Source organism: Rhinoderma darwinii, chromosome 4 (assembly GCF_050947455.1).
Source record: "Rhinoderma darwinii isolate aRhiDar2 chromosome 4, aRhiDar2.hap1, whole genome shotgun sequence".
Classification (NCBI taxonomy): Eukaryota; Metazoa; Chordata; class Amphibia; order Anura; family Rhinodermatidae; genus Rhinoderma; species Rhinoderma darwinii.
Genome location: NC_134690.1, coordinates 408,726,986 through 408,736,330, shown reverse-complemented (window position 1 = coordinate 408,736,330; position 9,345 = coordinate 408,726,986). Strand labels below are relative to the sequence as shown.

General features: G+C 50.6%; 1 protein-coding gene across 11 annotated transcripts in view; it reads left to right on the top strand.

Moving 5' to 3' along the window:
• The first annotated feature begins 268 nt into the window (after nt 1–268).
• Nucleotides 269–9,345, top strand: part of VEGFA (vascular endothelial growth factor A) — a 68,054-nt gene continuing 58,977 nt past the window's right edge. For 7 of the 11 annotated variants that reach the window (XM_075863527.1, XM_075863525.1, XM_075863524.1 and 4 more), the window contains exon 1: nt 269–478. The gene's annotated coding sequence lies outside the window, so the exon portion shown is untranslated. The remainder of the gene's footprint in view (nt 479–9,345) is intronic. The other 4 variants (XM_075863534.1, XM_075863532.1, XM_075863530.1 and 1 more) reach the window with 3 other exon arrangements.

Here is a 9,345-nt window from a genome sequence, read left to right as displayed (position 1 = left end):
AGCCACAGTTCCCTCATATTAGTCGCTGTGCCCCCATAGTAGTGACAGCCACAGTTCCCTCATATTAGTCACTGTGCCCGCATAGCAGTGATGATGAGGGAGAGCATGGACTAGCTCTGCAGCTTTATTATGGCCGCTGTCTGACCGTCACTATAATCACCAGATCCCCTCAAATAAACTCAAAATACCTGACGGAAGTTCATGCGCTGAGCCTAGGTCACATGATTCCTTCCCGCTTCTTCCGCACAGCCAATAAGAAAGTCGAGCTTTAGCGGGGGCGGGGTCTGGCCACGGAGACTACGTAGCGCTGTTTTGTTCAGCTTACCCGTTGCCTATCGGCGGGGGGCGGCCGTTATAAGAAGAGTAGCGGTTCCTCTGAGCCGCCATCTTGCCTGTCTGTGGAAGGCGGAATTCCTGAGGTAACCTGCGCCCCCTCCTCAGATCTCCGCGGAGGAGCGGCACCACACGGCTGTGACAGGTCTGTAATGTCCTTTCTGTAGTGAAGAGGTGACCGGAATGTGTCCTGAGTGACCTCCCCCCACAGTAACGTTACCTTGCACAGGGTCGGCACCGAGGAGTCAGTGAAGCGTTCCTCCATTGTCAGGTGTTGTCAGCATGCTCGGATGTTGGGGGTAGTAGTAGTGTTGTTTGTACAGTACACTTACCCTGAATGGAGGCTCCTGCGTCGCCATTTTGTGTCACACCGCGAGCGTTACGTCTCTTGAGTGGCTGTGAATGTCTGGCGCGTACCATGTGACTTGTATAAGGAGAAGATTACGCCTCTGTGCACACCTGCGTCCTTATTGGTTGTTATAGGAACAGTACAGCGAAAATAACAGAAATGCCGGATCCGTTACACGACGGACACCAATGGCGCCTAATAAAGTCCACAATAATGGTTTCCAGCAGGTTTCCATCATTTTACCAGACAAAATAATGCGGCGCTATGTTGAGCCAGATGTGAACAGAGCCGGGCGACGACGAGGAGCGGTCAGAGCCGGGCGACGACGAGGAGCGGTCAGCCTGGCGACGACGAGGAGCGGTCAGAGCCTGGCGACGACGAGGAGCGGTCAGAGCCTGGCGACGACGAGGAGCGGTCAGCCTGGCGACGACGAGGAGCGGTCAGAGCCTGGCGACGACGAGGAGCGGTCAGAGCCTGACGACGACGACGAGGAGCGGTCAGAGCCTGAGGACGAGGAGCGGTCAGAGCCTGAGGACGAGGAGCGGTCAGAGCCTGAGGACGAGGAGCGGTCAGAGCCTGAGGACGAGGAGCGGTCAGAGCCTGAGGACGAGGAGCGGTCAGAGCCTGGCGACGACGAGGAGCGGTCAGAGCCTGAGGACGAGGAGCGGTCAGAGCCTGAGGACGAGGAGCGGTCAGAGCCTGAGGACGAGGAGCGGTCAGAGCCTGAGGACGAGGAGCGGTCAGAGCCTGAGGACGAGGAGCGGTCAGAGCCTGAGGACGAGGAGCGGTCAGAGCCTGAGGACGAGGAGCGGTCAGAGCCTGAGGACGAGGAGCGGTCAGAGCCTGAGGACGAGGAGCGGTCAGAGCCTGAGGACGAGGAGCGGTCAGAGCCTGAGGACGAGGAGCGGTCAGAGCCTGAGGACGAGGAGCGGTCAGAGCCTGAGGACGAGGAGCGGTCAGAGCCTGGCGACGACGAGGAGCGGTCAGAGCCTGAGGACGAGGAGCGGTCAGAGCCTGAGGACGAGGAGCGGTCAGAGCCTGAGGACGAGGAGCGGTCAGAGCCTGAGGACGAGGAGCGGTCAGAGCCTGAGGACGAGGAGCGGTCAGAGCCTGGCGACGACGAGGAGCGGTCAGAGCCTGGCGACGACGAGGAGCGGTCAGAGCCTGGCGACGACGAGGAGCGGTCAGAGCCTGGCGACGACGAGGAGCGGTCAGAGCCTGGCGACGACGAGGAGCGGTCAGTGCCTGACGACGACGAGGAGCGGTCAGTGCCTGACGACGACGAGGAGCGGTCAGAGCCTGACGAGGATGAGGAGCGGTCAGAGCCTGACGAGGATGAGGAGCGGTCAGTACCTGATGACGATGAGGAGCGGTCAGAGCCTGACGAGGATGAGGAGCGGTCAGAGCCTGACGAGGATGAGGAGCGGTCAGTACCTGACGACGATGAGGAGCGGTCAGAGCCTGACGAGGATGAGGAGCGGTCGCCTCTCCTGACACGTCTGGTGTACTAAATACTTTATCACTCATGAAATAACGATTCTGGGGCACCTTATCATGTGCCGCTCCTCTGTTATCTCTCCTAGAAATGTATGAATAAATTGACATCTGGGAGTTACCAGTTGGGGGCGTGTCCATACACAGACTGACACTTTCAGCACTGATTGGTCATCTAGGGACACACCCCCAACTGGTAACACCCAGCTGTCAATTTATTCATAATGTTCTAGGAGGGACAACAGAGGAGCGCCACAATGCAGAGCCCTAATAACAGATGCTCCAGAATCGTTATATTACGGGGAATACGATTATTTGCTACAACTGACGTGTCAGGAGAGGCGACCGTCCTCTGTAAATGGATATTCCCATCTCATCGCTAGGAGACGCCATCACTTTATTGTCAGTGGGGGTCCGACCTCTGGGTCCCCCACCGATCCTCAGCATGAAGGGGCCACAGTTCTGATGTTTTCCCTGCACTACTGGGAGCGCTGCTCTGCAGGGAAAACTTAGAAAAGATGAAAGTTCTAAATCAGAACCGCAGCCATTTCATTTTTAGGATCGGTGGGTGGGGGGCAGAGGTCAGACCCCCCACTTATAATAAGAGATGGCATCTTCTAGCGATATGTAATACCTTTTATTAGTACAGGAGAGAGTTGTGCTGCTGTGTTTTGACTGAGGATTACGTAGACTGATACATAGTAACAAACCCTCAGCTGTGTGAGCGGATTTTTCAGATGTAAGGCGGCTCCATTGACTCCCAAGGTATACCTCCAGCGGAAGACTATGTATAGACATACTATGGGGTGCGTCGCCCATTGACCCCCTGTTATAATAGAAGTATACCGCACTGTATGGGTTTATTTTGTGTATTAATAATGTAGAACCGCTTGAAGGTGAATGTTGGAAAAATAGAATGAAATTCATCTTCTTTGTCCTCCGCCTCTCCGATATTTTCTATTCTGGTTTAAAGAGTTAATCCCATCCCAGCTCTGGCACCCGCACCTACACTATAAGGTAAAAAGTATGTGACCCCTCCACCTTACACTACAGACATCCCATTGTGCTCTTCTGGGGTTTTCTACAAGATTTTGGGGGGTCTGTGGGCATTTTTGCCATTCATCCAGAAGATCATTTGTGAGATCAGACGTTGATGTTGGGGGAGGGGGTCGGGCTCGTAATCTCCGTTCTAGTTCAACCCAAAGGTGTTGGATGGGGATGAGGTCAGGAATCTGTGCAGCCAGTCAAGCTCTTCCACCCCCAACTCCCCCAACCATTCAACCAACCATGTCTTTTTTCACGTCCGAGGTGCATCCGTGCTCAGCGCTGCGGGACGCGATGTCACGCACCCACCATAGTTGAGAGTCTATGGAGAGATGCGTGAAAAGACAGGACATGTCCTATTTTCGCACGGACCCATCACACGCTCCGTTGAAACAACGGCTGCATGAACGGCCACATTGAATTACATAGGTCCGTGGGACGGCCGCTGTTTCACCGACCGTCCCACCGACGTTTAACAAGTTCATGTGAATCAGGCCTTATAGTGGGACCTGTGGATATGCCATCAATGTCTCCGATGGGAATAACTACTGACATTTTCTCCATAATGGTGGCAGCCAATTACTGCTCCGGGACATTATAGCACTATGGGCGACCGCAATCCTCACAGCGGGCAGCCTAGGCTAAACGTGGTTAGCTGGAAATAAACACCAGGGTATAAGGGGTAGAAAGGAGAATTTTTAATGGTGAGTATATTTTAGAGCTTATTGCTCAGTGCGGGGGAGCGCCGCTGTTCTCAGACAGACCTCTAAGCCCTTGTTAGTAAACGCAGCGCCCTGCACACGCGTGTCATATGTGGCAGGAGCGGCTGGTGTGCTGTGTTCATTAAACATGTCTGTAATCGTACCTGTTGATTCTGTTTATTGCTCTGCCCGGGTAATTTAGCACAGAACCCATTAGCTCTACATCACTTACCTCTCCTGATAAGACGTCTCCGAAACAAATAAACACAGTAAAGCTCTGCGGTTTCAGGAGGTTTAGGAGAAACTTTAATGTCGGCCCAGAAGGAAATCTGATTTTGAATGCAAATAGTGTATGCAGCGTAACTAGACGCCTGTCCTCGTGTTGTACATACTATGAGCCTAGCACGCAATGTGAACATTCATCATCCCGGAGGACGATGCTTCTAATAAAAAACAAATGGCCATTTATCCTCGGAGACATTTCTGGAGGAAACATTGGGCCGGCAGATTGTTAGGATTCAATAGCACCTCCACTTTTAAGGGGCATCATCTGAACATGAAGGCAGGGCCGGCTTATACACAGATGTGGCCGCCTATATTGTAAATCACCTGCATAGTGCTGACTACTGTAAAGTGTTGTGCTGACCATGAAGTCATGGCCTTTGTACAGCACTGCGGAATATGGTGGCGCTATATAAGCAACAGAAATAAATAGGGTCTTTAACCCCTTCAGGACCAAGCTCATTTTGGCCTTTAGGACCAGCCCCATTTTTTTCAAAACAGACATGTCACTTTATGTGGTAATAACCTTGGAATGCTTTTACTTATCCAAGCGATTTGGAGTTTGTATTCTCGTGACATATTGTACTTTGTTAGTGGAAAAATTTGGTTGATAAACTCGTTGCTTATTTGTGAAAAACACCAAAACTTAGAGAAAATTTGAAGCACTATGGGCGATGGCAATCCTCACAGCGGGCAGCCATTGCTAAACGTGGTTAGGTGGAAAAATTTGGTCGATTCAATTCATTGCTTATTTATGAAAAACACCAAAATTTGCAGAAAATTTTAAGAAATTATGATTTTTCTCATTTTAAATGTATCTGCTTGTAAAACAGATAGTAATACCACACAAAATAGTTACCCCATACATATACTTTATGTTTGCATAGTTTTTTGAAAGTCCTTTTATTTTTCTAGGACGTTACGAGGCTTAGAACTTTAGCAGCAATTTCTCACATTTTTAAGAAAATTTCAAAAGGCCATTTTTACAGCGACCAGTTCAGTACTGAAGTGGCTTTGAGGGGCCCTTATGTTAGAAAACACCATAAAACACCCCATTTTGAAAACTGCACCCCTCAAAGTATTCAAAACAGTATTCAGAAAGTGTTTTAACCCTTTAGGCGTTTCACAGGAATTGAAACAAAGTAGAGGTGAAATGTACAAATTTTTAATTTTTTTGCTAAAATTCATTTGTAATACATTTTTTTTCTGTAACACAGAAGGTTTTACCCGAGAAATACAACTCAATATTTATTGCCCAGATTCTGCAGTTTTTAGAAATATCCCACATGTGGCCCTAGTGTCCTAATGGACAAACACCGGCCTCAGAAGCAAAGGAGCAGGTGGTGGATTTTGTGGCCTTCTTTTTATTAGATTATATTTTGGGCACCATGTCAGGTTTGAAGAGGTCTTGTGGTGCCAAAACAGTGGAAACCCCCCAAAAGTGACCCCATTTTTTAAAACTACACCCCTCAGGGAATTTATCTAGGGGTACAGTTAGCATTTTGACCCCACAGGTTTTTTTGCTAAATTTATTTGAATTAGTCTGTGAAAATAAAATCTCCTTTTTTTTTTTTCTGGAAGAACTTAGAATTTTCACATTTTTGCAAGGAATAAAGGAGAAAAAGCACCCCAACATTTGTAAAGCAATTTCTCTTGTTTACAGAAATACCCCATATCGACCGCTAGCAGAATAGAAGATCGGGTCTGCTGCCATATCTGCAGAAAGTCCCTGAAAGTAGAGTCAGCTTGCAGGCACCTGGGGCATAGTGGAAACAGGAAGAGGTATTCGTGGATATTGGCTGTAGACAATGACAAATGGGCTGGAGGTGGTGGACTCACTAGTATGGTTATTGTAAGAGAACTCAGCCCAAGGAAGCAGCTGTACCCAGTCATCATACTGCCTGGAGATAAAGTGCCACAGGTAGTTCTCCATAATCTGATTAACCCTCTCGACATGACCATTGGACTGGAGATGGTAGGCCGAGTAAAAGTCCAACTTCACACCGAGGAGACCACAGAGGGCTCTCCAGAACTTTGAGGTGAACTGAACCCCTCCATCCGAGACAATATGCAGAGGCAAGCTGTGCAGACGGAAGATGTGTTGGATGAAGAGGCTGGCCAGTCGGGAAGCAGAGGGCAGACCAGTCAGTGGAACAAAATGAGCCATTTTGGAGAATCGATCCACCACCACCCAGACCGTACTGCGTCCAGCAGAGAGACACAGGTCCGTGACAAAGTCCATAGCAATATGTCGCCAGGGGGCATCAGGCACAGGCAGTGGCTGGAGCAGACCAGCTAGTCTGGAGTGTGCAATTTTATTTGCTGTGCACACCGTGCAGAAGGAGACCAAAATCGGTGACGTCTTTGGGCAGCGTGGGCCACCAGAACTAACGGGTAATTAAGTCTCGGGTCTTACAGGCACCTGTGTGACCTTCCACTTTGGAACTGTGTCCCCAGCGAAGGATTCTTCCTCTGTCTGCCAGATGCACAAAGGTCCTCCCCGGGGGAATGTCTCTAACTTGCAGAGGGTTGACAGAGATGATGCAGGAAGGGTCAATGATATTCTGTGGGGACTCCACAGTGTCTTCTGTCTCGAACGACCTAGACACGGCATCGGCCCTCACATTCTTGTCGGCAGGGCGGTAATGGAGCTCAAACTGGAACCGAGCGAAGAACAGTGACCACCTGGCCTGACGAGGGTTCAGCCATTGGGCCGTCTGGAGATAGGTGAGGTTCTTGTGGTCCGTGAAGACCAGGATTGGATGAGCTGCACCCTCTAGTAGGTGTCTCCACTCCTGCAGAGCCAGCTTGATGGCCAGTAACTCCTGATCCCCAATCGAGTAGTTACGCTCTGCGGGAGAAAAAAGCTTCGAGTAGTAGCCACATTCCACAGCCTTACCTTTGGAGCCTCTCTGGAACAGAAGTGCGCTAGCCCCAACAGAGGAGGCGTCCTCCTCCAATGAAAACTGTAGGGACACATCAGGATAATGAAGGATTGAGGCTGACGTGAAGGCCTTCTTTGAGCTCTTGAACGCGGCCTCTGCTTCTGGAGTCCACACCTTGGCGTTCATGCCCTTTTTGGTGAGGGTAGAGATGGGAGCTGTAAGTGAGAAGTTGGGGATGAACAACCAGTAGAAGTTGGGGAATCCCAGGAAGCGCTTTATGGCCCTTAAGCATTGAGGGCGTGGCCATTCCAAGACAGCCTTTACCTTTTCAGGATCCATTTTGAGGCCCTGATCAGAGATGATGTAGCCCAGGAAGGGTAAAGACTTTCTCTCGTACACGCACTTCTCCAGCTTGGCATATAGATCATTCTCCCTTAATCGAAGCAAAACTTGGCAGACATGTCTCTGGATCTGGGGAAATAATCAAAATGTCATCGAGATACAACGCAGACATAGAGGAGATTACAGAAGAGGTCATTGACAAATTCTTGAGAGACTGCGGGGGTGTTACACAGGCCGAAGGGCATCACCAGGTATTCGTAGTGCCCATCACGTGTAAAAAATACCATCTTACATTCGCCACCCTGACGAATCCGGATTAGATTGTAGGCCCCCCGCAGGTCTAGTTTGGAAAAAAATCTTTGCTCCCCGTATACGATCAAACAGTTCAGAGACTATAGCCAATGGGTATCTGTTCTTTACCGTGATCTGGTTGAGACCCCGGTAGTCAATGCAGGGTCGGAGGGATCCGTGTTTCTTTTTAACAAAGAAAAACACTGCTCCGTCCGGGGATGAGGATTTGTGTATGAAGCCCCTCTCTAAATTCTCAGTGATAATAGGCAGACATCGACTGGGTCTCAGGCAACGAGAGAGGGTATACTCTACCGCGAGGAGGAGACTAATCAGGGACCAAGTCAATAGGAAAATCATACGCTCGGTGTGGCGGCAACATCTCTGCCTCCTTCTTGTTGAAGACAACTGAGAATTTAGAGTAGCAAGAGGGCAACCCTGCCAATGACTGATGCGGAGGAGGCTGAAGCGGATTGATCTGCCCCAGACAGCGGTTGAGGCACTTGGGGCTCCACTGGAGAACCAATGAAGGTGTTCCTGGCGCCGTCCGAGGGAAATGCTCTGGCGTGCAGTGGATATGACACTGGTTGAGAAATAGCCTGCACGCACTTGGGTCTCCGTAAAAATGAGGTAGTGGCAGCGAGAACCGAGGATCAGAACTGGTGCTGACACGAGGGGTAGCAAGAGGATCAGTTGGTGAAGCTGGAACAGGAGCAGACGAGTGTCACGATGCGGGGTGTGGACCCACTGGGCCGTACCGCGGAGCAGGCCAGCAGCTGGCCAAACAGGTAATGTACAGAGTCAAATAGTTCAGAGAGGATACCTGAGGCAACGTAGACAGTAGAAAGGCAGGCACAACTGGGACCAGGCAGCAGGTAGACGTCAGCTGTGGAGTAGTGAAACATGCGTGGAACGTAGTCCAATCTGGCAACAACTCAGCACGGCACTTAGAACAGGGTAGCACGGTAACAGGATACAGGAACAGGGTACACTGGGAAACTGGAAAACACTAGGAGACCATTAGCACGACAAACTTCGGGAAACAAACGCTCTGGCAAAGAGCTAGAGGGCAGAGCCCTTTTTATAGGCCAGAGCATCCTGGGCTAGATTGCAGACTTCCTGCATTATGTGTGCACTGGCGCTTTAAGAGTGGGCGTGTGCGCCCCCTGGAGAGCGTCTCGTAATCCGGAAGTGAGTGCCGACGCCTCACGGGAGGCCGACGATGGACACAAGTCAGGAATCCATGGCCATCGCCGTCAAGGGGTAAGTCGGAACGACGGGCAGTGGCCATAGACGTTACAGTATCCCCCCTCTTACGCCCCCTCTTCTTGGGACCAGAGCGGGAGAGAAACCTCATGAGCACAGGGGCATCGATGTTCTCCTCTGTTTCGGGCTCCCAAGACCTCTCCTCTGGACCGAACCCCTTCCAATCCACTAATTAAACTGTCCTTCCTCCCACCTTCTTTGTTGCCAGAATCTTCCTTACTTCAAAAGTCCCAGATGAGCCGCCAGGGACCACTGCAGAACTAGGAATCCTGGAGTAGCGGTTCAGGACCACGGGCTTCAGCAAGCAAACCTGGAAGGAATTAGGAATCTTAAAGGGTAAGAGGCAGCCGCAGCTTGTAAG